Genomic DNA, 15,844 nt, shown 5'->3' on the forward strand with positions numbered 1-15,844 from the left:
ACAAATCACTGCAGACGAACACCAACAGCCTGAAAAAAAACGACTACGCACAACAACCCGCCAAAATCAACACTGCCCCAAGCACCACTCACAGACACCGAAAATGCACCACAAACCTCTTCAACCTCACCACAACCAGACAGACACACGCACAACAACTTCACAACCCCAAAATCTATCAAATAACACCAAAACAACTAAACAGGCCTTTACGACTCTCGTAACAGACTTCCACTGACTTCCTACAGAGCGCCAAAACAGACATGCTTCCGACCGCCATTTAACCACTCCCATTCATTCTTCCACCAACCTCTCTCTCTCTCTCTCTCACACACACACATAACCTTTGGAGATGTTGTCAAATATAAACTATCATTACTCCTCCATAGAATGTTCCACTCAAACTTTGAGGTTCCAATCAAAGTTTTGGAGGTTCAAATTGAACTTTATAAGGTTTCAGTCAAACTTTGAGGTTCTACGTAATTGAACCTTTGAAGGTGCAAATTGAACTTTTGATGGTTCTAGTAATTGAACTTTTTAAAGTTCTAATTGAACATACTTTTGAAGGTCTCAGTAGAACTTTGAGGTTCTGATTGAACTTTTTCAGGTTCAAAATGGAAATTTTTAATGTTCTAAGTCTAGTGTTATGAGTAAGGCTTTTATGAACAGTAGGGCATGTCAGACTTTTCCGCATATCAGATTTTGGAAGCCTCAAAGGTTCTTTATCCATTGTATCTAGACTTATTGACGCAGAACCAAAAATGATAGATTGTGATTCTAATCCTGGGTAAGACATGACCTAAAAGCCCATGCACTTCTCAATATTCCAGGTTCATGTTGAAAGGCTGTATGTAATCAATGAGCTACACTATGTATCAAATTGGTAGTTTGCATGCCCCAATTATTGAGGGCACTTTACATATGCACTATCATGCTTTGGAAAGTATACTATTGGAGGCTCATTTTTTAGGCACCTGGAATGAAACTATATATCCTCACTGAAGTGTTTTGAAGTTTATTACGAAGGGAGCGTAATGCCTGTTTATCATCACATTTATCTCTAATTTCTTCATTTATAAACAGCAGATCTCTTTGCATGTGTCAAGATACACTCTTATGTGAAGCAATTTACTGAATGCTTCTTGCTTTTTGCCTTGTACCCATTGTTCTCTCTGACAACGTTTTTCTGTCCTTTTAGTATTTGTGTGAGTGTTATGCACGAGTCTACAGTGTGATTTCCAACATTCTTTGTGATAAAAGATGTCGAGAGCAGCAGCTTTAAGTATTACCTCCATTACTATTGCAATAAATTGCTAAGGCTTCCAACAACGTTTTTTTCAGCTCATCTTTAACAAGAGGAATAGCCTCTACAAATGTCACCCTAGAATATTTCTGGAAGTCTTTCCTTTCAATTCCTTTTGACAGACAACACAGGAAAACTCTGAAGCTTTACAAGATATATGACTGCTCCTAAAATTTGAAGATAGTTTCTTCAGTGCTCTCAGTATCCTGCGGCTCATCAGTTCTACATTTGTTCTAAAAGGTTTGAGCTCATTTTAACTTTATTCCAGTAACATTAAGCCCGCAGATTTTGTGAACTTTTCTGTGTGTTTTGCCTACCTGTATGCATTCATAAAGGTTGCCGAACTAAGTGTTTAGCTGCCTTCATTCTTCACATTTTTGGGCCAGGAAATTCCAAGAGAAGGTTAAGTGGATTTCTTTTAGAGGTAGCTGTTTTTCCACAAATAATGCAGCATCTTGATCTGTCTTTGCACATTTGCTTGTTGATTCAGGTGGTTCTGCTACAAAAATGGCTGTTCCTCTCTTGCGTGAAGAGGGTCACGGAACTACGCCACACATCTTTTATTCTGAGAGACACAAAATTAAATTTTTTTCTAATTTCTTTTCTGACAAAAAAATTCATTGAACTAAAAATATATATTTAAGTGATTACATGCTATATGAGAATCTTAAGTCAATTGGTAAAAGAAAAAAAAAAAAAGGAGGAAAATTTATAATTGTTGGCCATCTCATTATGTAATTTTCTTTATAGCATCCAAAAGATGGGATTATAAGAGAGACTCCCATTTTAAAATTCAGCAAATTGATGCTATCAATGAAATTCAAGCATAAAAAAAAGCTCCCCTCTCATTGCACACGGGCTCACCTTTAACCCAAACTGGACAATAAGGAACAATAACACCACAATGAATTAGGAAACGGTAATCAGTGTAAGGCCTAGGAATCTTCTTACCCCTCTCAGTTACTGTCTAACCTGTCCTGTAAGGCTGAAAATGATAGGATGTGTTAAATTTTTAATATTTTACCCTTGTCTTGACCTGCCAGATCCTTAAATAATTTAACCTGCATGTTTTAATATACCAGAGGATTTTATTTTTTTTTTTAAACTTGGTATCGTGATACTAGAACTTATATAAGTTAGTGTAAAGCATTATGCTTATATTTTAACGACTTTTTAAATGATTTTTCAGAGTGGTAAAGGGATGGCTTATGTTTTGACTTGGAATGTGGATAGCTACTGCAAGGAAATGGAGTTTGGAATCGTTTATGCCTAGGAGACTTGTGTTCCATCCTTTTCATAAGTTTAGGCCAAGGAGATGTTTTCCATCCACATTTTTATAGGTCTAATTCTAGGAGACTTGCTCCATGTCTGTTTTGAGGTAAGTGAAAGACCAGTCTGTGTCAAATAACTTGAAATTACAAAGAGAAATAGGTGAGAAATTAGTAAATCTAGTGACACCCACTTAATCTCTCCAAAGTTGAAGGAATTTAGTAACAAAGGATGGGTGTAACTGCCTTTTAAAAGTATCAAATTAAAAATGAAAGTGTATATACACGTTTTTGCATGCTAAAGTCAACTTTGTTGTTTGTACGTAAATAAGACTTCTTGATTTGAATTGAGATCCAAAATCATTTGAAATTGCATTTTATGATTTGAGTAGCTCAAATGTTCTATGAAGGCAGCCAGAAAGTGCACTAATGACTTTATACCTAATGATTGGAGCATTTTTTCAGTTTGTAGCATCTTCAATATAATGGTTTTTATTGCAGATGCTGCTCTAAGCTGAAAACTGCTCCAAGTAGTAGGTCTAAAGTCATTAAAGAATTTGCTTTTTTATTTGACTAAACGCTAAGTTTGGAAAAAAAAAATACAAAAGATTGCATGCTGAGGTTGTAAAAAAAAAAATTTAACAAGATGTAAAAATTAATTCCTCTCAATTTCATTCAACTCTGTGGCTACCCGAGTATTAGAGTTCATTTGTGTCATGAGTTGTATGATTGGGAGTGGGTTTAGTAACTGCTGAATAACTGAAAACGGGGGGATTTACATAGCTAGTACATACTAATAAATTTAGAGTACTATTTGTAGGGCCAAAAAATAGTAATAACTGTGTAGTACACCTATCCACCAATCATAATTCATGTAAGTTAAAGCAGTTAAATTACACAGTTACCACATAAATGACTTAATTCTTTTCAGAGTGCTGCCATACAGCCTGGAGGGAAGTTGGAGAACTTTTACTCTGAATTGATGGAGACAGACAAAGCGAAGGATGCGACAGGGCAGGCACAAGACTCAGCATCTACAAAGGACTTGCATATAGGACTACAGTTTGAAAAGCATGCTAGTAACATCTAATGATATAGTTCATTTATAGGACTAGCTCCTATTGTATGACAAACCTTCATCTTAGGGTTTTTTAAAGTACTACTAACTTTGAGTCTGTTTAGAAATACGTATATAGGATAACTTTGAGTGTTTAAAAATATATGGATATCAGGAAATTAAATCAGTTAGTTCATTTAAGAACAACTGTCAAAATGGGAAAATGGGTAAAAAAAGTATTAAGGTAATATTTTATATAGGGATTTTATTGCCACAAATGTTTACAAGCAAGCCAGCCTCACACCATGTACGGCCTGATTGGAGCTGCAGCAGCAGCAGAAAAAAAAAAATAAAAAAAATTTAGGTGTCTAGAAATTTTCTGAAAATTTGCATTGCCCTGGATGACCTGATACTAAATAATATTTCTTCTTCATCCTAAAACCACCACCTGTTGTTCCCTGTAGAAAATAAAAAGAAAAATTAAATTGCTGGTTGCAAGTAGGAAATTTAGTAACTTTGTCTTATTTTCATTAGATGCATATAAAAAGTAATAAAATCTTATTAGAAGTGCCAGTTATGAAATAAATTTCAGTATATTTTTCTTAAAAGACATTTTTTTCCAAGTACTACTCAGTTAAACCAGTATAAGTACAACCAAGTTCATAGTTGAGAAATATATAAAACCTGTTCCTATGCATTGATGTTAAAATCTTACATATATTACTTACTTTTGACTTGAAAGCTCTTGAATAATGAAGGCATACTTGGATTACTGCCATCCTCATGAGGTATGACACTAGGAGCCCTATTTAGGCTCAGTCAATCAGAGGTTTTGTAAGTCCCTTAACATATTAAAAATCTAAGACTTTAACATTAATCAGTGCACAGGAAAGGGTCTTAAATTATCCTCAGTTCAAATTCTACAAGCATAAAGCCACATCACAATACTGGCATAACTCACTTTGTAGAATTACATTACTTCTGAAGGAAGCATTCAGTGTCTAAAGATTAAATAGTCTAAACTGAATGTAAGTCATCTTTTAAACAAATGAGATTTCAATTAACAATCACCTGAAAGTGTCATCAAAGTGGCTAGTATAACATGTCATACGCCTACTGGCACCGATGTCATTCTCGGCTTCACGTGGAGGCTGGCATGACGTCATATAGGTCTTCTGGAACTGGTGTGATTCCCAGCTTCACAGAAGAGAATGGGCATGGTATCAAATAGGCCTACTGTTATTGATGTGTAATTCTCAGCTTCATACAAATGGCTGGCAGGACATCATATAGACCTACTGTCACAGAGTTCATCCTTGGCTTCCACAAACAGGCTACCATAACATCATATAGGCCTTCTGGTACTGATGTGTAATTCTCAGCTTCACAGAAAGGCAGGCATAAGGTCATGCAGGCCTACTGTCCCATGTAAGGCTCTGCTTCACAAAGGCTGGCATGACGTCACATAGACCTACAGGCACTTGTGGAATTCTCTGCTTCAGAAACAACTGTAATGAGGAAAACTAAATTGTTATAGTTTTGAGTCGCTAACAGAAATGCAAAAAACATAAACATGGAGAATTATCACTTACTGAAATAAACATACAACAAATTGAAACTGGGATTAAAGGACTTATCATGTCTCACATGCAAACAGTGTAATGAATCTTTCAATAAATCCTAATATTGTCCATTTTATTTTGATAGGAATTTCCTACTCATTTGCACAATAATTTGCTATTCAGTCGAGTATATTCTAACATTATTATTTACGTATCATTAAATCACATCTGCAATTTATTATCGGGAAATGAAAATAAGACGCAAAACCTCAAGTTCAAGAAGATGAACAGGCAAGTAAGAGCAGATCTTATGAAAATATTGCAAATTAAGGAAACCTCAGCAGCTGTGACAAATTACATTTACCCTCATTCATAATGATTGATTGAGCCTGTTCATGAAATTAATTTTCCTAAGGCCTAGTCCAAATTTGGTTTTAATCACTTGCCTAATGCCAAATTTATATCAAAATACATGACCTCTACTCCTAAGTTCTAGAATTATCTATGTACAGTACATATCTATGTACAGTACAATGACCAATGCTCATAGGTGTGTGAATGTGCAGTACATAGAAATTTTATATTTTTTACGTTACACCGTCTCAAAAACTTGGCACAAGTAGACGAGTCTCTGATAGGTTCAAATCTGTCCAAAATTATTTCTCAAATTGTTTAAAAATATGTGACTGAAGGTTTATAGTACTTGAGCACAACGGAATTACATCAAAATAATTAAGAATACCATTTCACAACAGTACTTACATATCAATAGAGTAAAATAACCTTCTAGCCTAAAATACGCCTATTATTCCCTAAGTAATAAAATACCCCCTAATAGCCTAACAAGACTGTGCCTACTGCATATGGTCTAAGTTCCCTAATTCCTCCCAAAACAAAATTTAGTTATAGAGGAATGCAGGTATAGTACACTTGTATAAACAACAACTGTTAGGTCACTACACACTTCTAAACAAAAGCTTCAATATACTCCTTACTTGAATTTAGTAACGTATGAGTCTGGCTTGAGAGACCCCCATGAGGAGCAGCGCGGTCTTTGCACCTCTTGCACGAGGCATTTTAGGCGTTGCTTTAAGGTCCTTTGCAGTATCCCTAACTTCAACCTCTTTCATCTCTGTCCCTCCATTCATATTCTTTCATCTCACCTTCCACACTCCCCTAACAATTATTTTTTCATGCAACTGCTTTAAGGTTTTCCTCCTGCAACACCTTTAAATCCTGCTATATTCTCAATTTTCCTTTCAGCGCTGAATGACCTCATAATTCCCAGCACTTGGCTTTTGGCCTAAACTCTATAAATATATTCCATTCCTAAGAATAATTTGAAAAAAAAAAAAAAAAAAAAATCAACCATGGCCCAAAAATTAAACCATGATCTGGAATAGGAACCTTCATATTTTACTATTCCATCTAAATGACAAAATGTTAATAAATCAGATACATTTCAATAATTGGAAAGCAGGAAGAATACATAACATATTATTCAACCCAAGAGGGTCACAAGATAGAAATGTGCTTTAATAGAGAGAGAAAGTATCTCTACAAATGTCCAAAACCATCTGTACACACAATTTAGAAATTGAGAGACTAATATGTATGTATTGTCATAACATACTTAGGAACCAAAAAACTAACTGTTAAGTGCAGCATGATACTTACAAAAATGATGACACTGTAGGTGTCTCCTTTCCCTGATTAAATTAAATAAATAAGATTTGTGATTTCAGTATCCATATGACACCATCTCTTGAAGACTTCACATTTTCATGTCACGTTCAGCACTCTAGAAAGAAAAGATTTAAAACATTAAAAACATTCCTACAAGTTTTTGTATTTAAAAATATTACTTTTCAAAAACTACTTTAAAGAAATTAGTTTACAGTGAGTAAACTTTACGTATGATTCATTCATTAGCCAAGATAGTGAACACTTTGTTTGACATCCAAACTTAAGGAACTGAATGAATGGTTAATTAAATGAAGTATGAACAAACAACTTTGGCATGCAAATAAGTTTCACTACATATGACAGTTCATTCACCAACTCCGAAATATTGTATTTTTCCCAATTTAATCAATGCAAGAACCTGTGCTGTCTTGCTAGCTCAGTGTAAAACAACTACAGTGAACCCCCCAGATTCGCAGACTCGCGCATTCGCGGATTTCTCACGGGAACATTTCCCCCATTATTCATGGAAAATTCGCCTATTCACAGTAATTTTCTATGAGAAATATCCAGAAATTCCTGGTTATTTTATCAATTCCATCATAAAATGCACTTTTGTGTTAAACTTAAAAAAAAACAAGTATAAACATCTTTAGTGGGTTTTTCTTGAGTTTTAACTAACAAAAAGGCTGTTTTCAGCATTTTTAGTAGGGTTCCGACTATTCGTGGATTTTAACTAGTCACAGGGTGGGGGGGGGGGGGGGGGTGGGGGGGTGGGGTGGGGGGGGGGGGGGAATCCTGTAGTAACCATTTTTACTATACTGTTTAAAAACTGCTCTCTTGGGTCCAAAGAAATTAACCAAAGGTTTGTTTTTTCCAGACCAATTAAAAACCAAAACTCTCAGCCATAAACAAATTAATCACTGGATTTCAAAAACTCTCAAACAATTTTTTTTTTTAAATGTTGTAATGGGTGTTTATAAACCAGTGGTTTGTATTTCATAAAACAAAATAGTTTTTGGAAAAGTTTAGTTTAAGGAGTTTATGAAATCCATCGATTAATTTGTTTAGAGCAGAGTTTTTTTAAATTGGTCTAAAAAAAAAACTGGTACTTATGCAGACAAAACTGACTGGATTTTCTTATGGATTAAACTCATTCTATGTGAACTCAGTAACTAGATCATACACCTATGTGAACTATGTACTCTCTCATAGCCCTATGTCATGAGTTATAAGATAATAAAAGTGACTGGAATTCCTTATGGAGTACACAAAATCCATGTGAAATAAGTAACCACCTCTCATAGGCCTATGTAACGAGGAGTTTAGATGACGGAGTGTCAGTGCTGGGAGTAAAAAGGTTACCAAGCCTCTGGCAATGGAAAACCAATAAATAGGACCAATAAATGATGCAATGAGGTGTGTGTGTGTGAGAGAGACTGACAACATTGAGAAACGATGAAATAAAGACCCAACAAGATTTATAGGCCTATAGGCAACACTGATACCATTTACCCGCTAGTCCACACCTTGGAGTTCTTTTCTTACTCTGTAACTTCTTAGCTTTTCAAATTTACCTTGGTACAGCACATGCCCTATGAAATGTTCTCTGTACAAAAAACCAAGATCTAGCCAAGAAGTGGAATTTTGCAATTCGCCGAAAACTACATAAAATTACCTGCAACACTTACAGCAAAGAAATGGCTAGGTTTACACTACTTCCAAGTTTTGCTAAAAGCTTATTCAGATCATTTTAGTAAACCTACTATATGAGGACCATATTCTCCACAAAATAAGCCTATACACCTACACTCTGCCATTTCAAAGTAACATGAGAGCTCCCCTAAATAAATGGCGGTATAAATATATCCATATTTTCAGACCACTCTAAATAAATGACAATGTAAATATATCCATATTTCAGACTAATGTTAACCCTTAAACGCTGACTGGATGTATTATACATCGACTAAAATTGTCTGTCGGGTGCTTAATTGATGTACGATACATCGACTACAAAAAGTTTTTTAAATATTCGCGTAAAAATAGTTGTAGGCCTAGTTTGCGAAAAATTTTAAATCACGTGCCTTGATGGATGCTGGGAGTTCACGGATCAAGCTGCTGTTTTGTTTACAAGCGTTACCCAGGCACGCATGCGTGAATTTCTTTCTTCTCGCACTAAAAAGCATCGGAGACACATCTCAGAAATTCTTTTGTCACATTGTTGTAATTTTTGCACTGTTTTATATTAGCCGTTACAGTTTTATATATGGAAATGTGTGCAATTTTATGTAGAATACAACAAAAAACAACCCATGGTTGTAGCTTTTATCAGTTTTGAAATATTTTCATATAATTCAGGATAAGTGCGAAAATTTCAACCTTCGGTCAACTTTGACGCGACCGAAATGGTCGAAAAACACAATTCTAAGCTAAAACTCTTAAATTCTAGTAATATTCAATCATTTACCTTCATTTTGCAACAAATTGGAAGTCTCTAGCACAATATTTTGATTTATGGTGAATTTTTGAAAAAACTTTTTCCTTACGTCCGTGCGGTAACTGCCGAAAAAATCAGAAATTCTTTCGCCAGTTTGTCGTAATGTTTGTACCGTTTTATATTAGCCGTTACATAAAGTTTTATATATGAAAATGTACTCAATTTCATGTAGAATACAACAAAAAAATAACTCATGGTTGTAGCCTTTATCAGTTTTGAAGTATTTTCATATAAATCACGATAAATAGAAAAAATTAGACCTTTGGTCAACTTTCACTCAACCGAAATGGTCGAAAACTGCAATTGTAAGCTAAAATACTTACAGTTTAGTGATATTCAATCAATTACCTTCATTTTGCAACAAACGGGAAGTCTCTAGCACAATATGTATTCTGATTTATGGTGAATTTTTGAAAAAAAAAATTTTCTTATGTCCACGCGTTACGAATTCATGCATCATATTGTAATAATGTTTTCTCTGTGTTGCTTTGATCATTTTACAATTTGTTATATACAACAACAAAAAATTAACTCATTAGCTTTAACCGTTTTGCTCACAGCACGATTTGTATACAATTACAGGCAGTCCCCGGGTTACGACGGGGGTTCCGTTCTTGAGACGCGTCGTAAGCCGAAAATCGTCGTAAGCCGGAACGACGCTTGGAAATATGTCTTAAACTAATAAAAAGTTATAAAAACCTTACTTGTAATCCTTTGGTTACACTACATGTTGTTTCCTGTAGTTTTATGTACAACCTGGAGTTATTTTTCATAAAAGAATGCTGGTTCTTGAAGGTAAAAACTATTGTAATCCCTCCGGTGACACTACATTCTTGAAGTTTATGTACAACCTGGAGTGATTTTGCAAAATCTTGAGGCTACAAGAACAGCTTGATTACTATTTACGTATCATATAGACTAATTAAAGTAAATGTATCTTTAAATAGGCTTATATATTAGTATCAACAAAACATTTCCTGCCATGAGTCAGAGGACGTTTAATGAAACGAACACTTTCTCTGTCCCCTATCTGTTCAGAAAATAAACGTTACGTCAATCCCCGAGACCATTGTTGCCAAAGCGTCTCTCTCTCTCTCTCTCTCTTCTCTCTCTCTCTCTCTCTCTGATCAAATTACATTGGAAACTTGACATACGATTGCCCTAATATACGAATGTTTTGAGATATAACAGAAAATTTGCGAAAATAACAAGCTTTGATATACAACGAAATATTTGAGATACGATTTTGCGATGAGTGTTAGTTGTATAGGCGACCGATAAATGGCGTTCAGTCTGTTTGTTTGTTGGTGCTGCATGTTAACACGTTCGTTGTTTAGTTCGTTGTATTTGCGCCTATTTTTCGTGTTATTTTGTCTATTTATTATTAACCATGGGTCTCAAAGCTAAAGACAAAGCAGGTGATAATAAACAAAAACCCAAGAAAATGATTTCAGATGGAAGCAAAAAAAAATGATATTGTTATGATACAATAAAGTTTGTTCATACTTACCTGGCAGATATATATATAGCTGTATTTTCTGAAGTCCGACAGAAATTCAAAAAACTTCCGGCACACACAGTGGTCGGCCAGGTGGTTAGTACCCATTCCCGCCGCTGGGAGGCGGGTATCAGGACCAGTCCCATTTTCTATTCATAATTTTTATTTTCCACTGTCCCCTGAGGGGAGGTGGGTGGGTACTTAATTATATCTATCTGCCAGGGTAAGTATGAACAAACTTTATTGTATCATAACAATATCATTTTGTTCCATGAAAAACTTAGGTATCATTTATTTTGTTCATGAAACTTACCTGTCAGATATATATATAGCTGAATCCCACCGTTGGAGGTGGGAAGGGACAGAATAGAAGGATTTTGGGAAACAAATGCATGCAGATGATTTACATCTTGGTTCCACCTGTTAGCATTGCTGGCTTCATGGTTATTGCCACGTAAGTCTGCTTGTGCTACTAGAGTTGCCAGCGAGGTAGAGACCTATATAGCTGGTGCACTCCAGATGATCTGTCAACAGGGGCGAGACCACGACGTGACTAGACCATATTGACCATACCATGAGGGCTAAGAAGTAAAATAAAATATATATATAAAAATATATCACCACCTGACCAACCTAGCCAAAGTTAAGGTGTGTTAACTAAGGCTTAAGAGTTAAGAAGTCACCGTTGTCGGCGACTCAACTACTAAATTACGAGCTCTTCCTAACCATTTTCTACAGGATAGGATGAGTGGTACTACTTGCCCCCAAGATTGTGTCTGCAGACACGTATGGCCTAGCGAGCAGCAGAACTCATATGCCATCTTCACATCTCGCAGGGTGAAGTGTGAATTGAACACAGAGGTTGCTTCGCTAAAACATGGTACTCAGGATGTTGCTGAGTGCCATGCTCTGTTGAAATGCTTCCGAGGCCGCGCCCTCACCTCGTGAGCATTCAAATCAAAAGATTTCAAATCTTTGTGCCAACACAATGAAGGAGCTTTTTGAAAGAACTCCTTAACATAAAGCCAGGGTGTTCTTCGATATGGGCAAGTCTGGTCTTTCGGAACACTGCAGATTGTCCGTACGACTTCGACTTTCTTGAGTTTTATGTAGATAAAACTTGAGAGACCTGACAGGGCACAGGACTCTCTCTGGCTCCTGCCCAATAACTTGTGCCATCCTTGATTCCAAGCTCCTGGCCCAAGAACAAGACGGGTTTCCATTCTTAGGCCACAACGGAAGGCTTAGAGAACGCACCGCCTTGTGTTCTCTAATGCCAAAACTTCTGACGATGGCTGAAAACCTCACTAACCCTCTTTGTCGTATCTAGGGTGGTTAGAAAAGGGCCTTCCTGATCACGTGCAAGAAGTTAACAGGTAGGAGATGTTCGAATGCTTTGACATCAAGAACTTCAGACTATGTCTAAGTTCCATATTGAAAGCTTCGATCTGGACATGCACAGTCAGTCAGTCTGTACTAAAGTCAGGTGACCGACCAGTTGACCAGTTCAGACGCATCAAGGACAGCAAGGCTGTACCCTGAAGACCATAAGGCACTATTCTTCGCTGAAGGATGAGTGTCTGGACTGCCTGGGCGATTCAAGCTAAGCAAACCTTGGGGTATGAACGCAACCCAACGTCGTTAGCGATCAACTCCTGAGCCACTCCTGACTCGAGCTTTCCTGGTGGGACCAGGAAGAAAGGAGCGAGGAGCAAAAAGGCGATTCAGTCCCGAAGGACGAATGCCTGACAGTCCAACCTGGTCTCATGTTAAACGATCATCGGGGTGTGTAAACGCAACCGACTTCGTCAACAAGAAACTCAGGGCTACTAGTGTCTCCTGATCTCGCACGAGTGTCTGACTCCGAGAAAACAGGTGAGACAAAAAGTAGATGGTGAGCGAGTTTCGAGATTCCACAGAACTCAAAGATCGTGAAGGGCTTTGTTTGTTTGACAGAAGCAAATCTCTGAGCCCAAAGGCCGGTCAACAACATATTGCGTATTCTTTAATAGTTGTGACTGCCAGCTTATCCCATTTCTTCAAACGGAAAGGGAAGACGGCAATCTTATGCTGTCAACATCTCGATAGTCTGAACGTAGTCAGACTCAGAGCGGAGAGGTTATAGGTACCTTTCGTGTTAAAGTAGACCGACTCTCTCGGAAAAGGTCCTTGGAAGGACGTGACCTCTGTGAATCTAGGATCTTGAAGGCCAACTGGGGCGATTAGCGTCATTGTCGCTCCCTGTGATGGTATAAATCATCTTATTACATTTCCTAAGCGTTTGAAAAAAGGGGAAAAGAGACTAACATCCATCCCTGTTCAATATCATAGCGAAGAGATGTATGAAAGGACGTCCCTAAAGTCTCCATAACTCTCAACATACTTCTAAAGAAAGATTCCACTCGGAAGTCAGTAGTTGCTGCCGTCGATCGAGACGATTCGTACGGACTTTTGCAATCCTGTAACGAACCTCTAGAGGATCGTTACATTCTACGTCTGTTGTTATAATAGGCTCTTTCTCGTAAACCCGAACAGGGACCGAGAGAAGATACTTCCTAAGATATGAGGAGAGCTGTGGAAGATCAGAGTTGATATGGACCACTGGTTCCAAAAACTCGTTTCCAGGACTGGAGGGACGACAGAATTGCTTCCACTTCTTTCAGATTATGATCCAGGACATCTGAAACCCTCTCCAGATGTCCGGCACCTTCTTTCTATCACCTCAAGTGATACTTAACGCACGAGAGATGTTCAGAATCATTCCTAGATCTTTAATAAAATTTCAGTTTCCCATTAGGAAAAACTGTAGAGGTCTGAATTGCAGTCTATTCAGGGAAACAAACTTCTTTAGGAAGGAAATGGTCCCCAGCAAGCTCATCCATTCCCTCACACAGTATGTTTACTTCCCTAAAAAGGCTGCGCTTTGCCTAAGCAGGAGAGCATATAATAGTGAAATGTTGCGGTAGACTCGTAGTCCTATACCGTGCGGTAACGAGCACCGAAAGGAGTAAGAGATATCTCTGAGAACATAGTAAGGCAAAACGAATGCAATATTTATTCATTCATGTAAGAAATCCCCTCAATCTTAGGCTAAAGTCCGTGATTGTAGGGCAGAGATACAGTTAGTCAGTCAATCCCGCAGGAGAGAGAGAGACGTAACTGCCAGCACAGAGATACGGTTAGTCAGTCAATCCCGCAGGAGAGAGAGACCGTAACCTACAGCGCATGACAGCGAACGAGCTGGTACTGCCTCGTTTGTACTGGCGGAGAGGACAGTGACAGCAGCAGCTTACGATCGTCGTCTCTTAACTTTATGCCTGGGTTGCCAGCTACCCTATTCTACGAAGATAGGTCCGTAATTTTTAGCATAAAGAGACTCTCAAGCTGGTATATTTAAGCGAAACAGAAAACGCTAAATATATAGATGCGTTTGTGTCGTCATAACACTACCATACAACGGTAAAAGATAAATCGGAAACTCCTGGAAGGCTGCAGGGAGTAACCATTAAATGTCCTTAAATTAATAGACAATAGACCTCTCGGTTGCCATCCGAAGAGGTAACTACAGCAAGCGTATATGACTTGAGCCAACAGTAGTAAAAATAACGCAAGGCAAAATATGATATTATATTGCAATAAAGTTTTTTCATACTTACCTGGCAGACATATATACTATAGCTGAATTCGAAATACAGCTACATACATATCTGACAGGCAAGTTTCATAAACAAAACTCAAGAGAATTGAAGCGGACAGCTCAAGCTTCTATGTTATTGGACATAAGCGTTCATTGACGTAGTCTACAAGTCTATTTCTTGTACGAGTCTGCGAATGATGAATGAGAGCTCTTCCGAATCTTGTCAATAAGAGCTTATCCGCTTACGCAATATAAAGTTAAATGAAGAAGTTTGTCAATGACTAACTAACCCATTTACGGGACAAGAGATAATTTGTCAATGAGGGGATACCCACTTACTTGACAAAACGATAGTATATTGTCAATGGGGGAAATTCACTGAATTGACAAAACGTAATCCAGGAAGTCGAGCATTTTATTTACGACAGGTAGAACGACGATGTTCAATTCGGCAGCGTAAGTCCCGACTAGGAACTAACAAAATCTATCATCTGAAAAGCCCTTTCAGATGGGCTAAAAAGCTTGCAAAATTATCCTGGGAAGAGAAGAAACTCTCCAACCAGCTTCCTCTCCCGTATCAAAATTTATTGGCAGTATGGCAAAGGAAGTCCTGTCTTGCGCTTTCCTCCTTTTGATGAGTGCCTTTGCAAGAATCCTACTGAACGTTGCCCGAGAGTCCTGACGTGCAGGACGTCGAGCTTTTACATAACCCATAGCTGCCTTACCGCGGAAAGTCTTGACTGCGGTAGAGCAAAAGAGATCTTTCCTTGAGCTTTCCATAACTCCATCCAATCCTGGACTTTACGAAAAGCAATATTACTGACAAAGACCTCTATAATTCACGAAACCCGTGGTCTTGCTGGGTTTGCGAAAACGAAGTTGCCTTTTCACTTTAAGCTTCCTCCGAAGCACTGCTTACTTCACATTCTTCGCAGGCTATGTAGAAGGGATCACCGAAGTTAGGTAAAAAATCTTTAGGCCCAAATCAGCTTGAAGACTTCAACAGAAACGTTCAGCCAGGCGAACACAACCTGGCATGCGCGCTCGGCGTCCACTGACTAGCAGCGAGCACAACTCTCGGCGTCCATTGGCGAGCAGCGAGCACTCTCGGCGCGCCGCTCGCGCTCGGTATCCACTGGCGTGCGCGGCGGCCTTGGCGTCTACTGGTGCGCGCTTGGCGTGACACCCCGCGCGCGCGCCTGGCGTCCATCCGAACGTCCCGTCCAAGCCGAGCGTCAAAAAAAAAAAGCGTGCAGAAAAGCGTCACGCTCCTGACAGGCGTCAATGCAAGCGAAACTGCCTTCAGGGAAGCGCATTAGACATCTCGGAGAGAAAA

General features: G+C 38.1%; 1 protein-coding gene and 1 long non-coding RNA gene across 4 annotated transcripts in view; one reads left to right on the plus strand and one right to left on the minus strand.

Annotated features, from left to right (window-relative positions):
- The first annotated feature begins 6 nt into the window (after positions 1-6).
- Positions 7-5,136, plus strand: LOC135199389 (uncharacterized). Its single transcript, XR_010311060.1, has 3 exons — positions 7-1,543; positions 2,493-2,681; positions 3,503-5,136. It is a non-coding gene; the product is annotated as an uncharacterized LOC135199389 (long non-coding RNA).
- The window catches only part of LOC135199388 (zinc finger and SCAN domain-containing protein 12-like), a 55,641-nt gene continuing 43,832 nt past the window's right edge, over positions 4,036-15,844 (minus strand). For all 3 annotated transcript variants that reach the window (XM_064227373.1, XM_064227372.1, XM_064227374.1), the window contains 3 exons: positions 6,868-6,991; positions 4,700-5,136; positions 4,036-4,086 (listed from right to left, as the gene is read on the minus strand). The gene's annotated coding sequence lies outside the window, so the exon portion shown is untranslated. The remainder of the gene's footprint in view (positions 4,087-4,699; positions 5,137-6,867; positions 6,992-15,844) is intronic.

Source organism: Macrobrachium nipponense, chromosome 25, assembly GCF_015104395.2.
Source record: "Macrobrachium nipponense isolate FS-2020 chromosome 25, ASM1510439v2, whole genome shotgun sequence".
In the NCBI taxonomy this organism is placed as follows: domain Eukaryota; kingdom Metazoa; phylum Arthropoda; class Malacostraca; order Decapoda; family Palaemonidae; genus Macrobrachium; species Macrobrachium nipponense.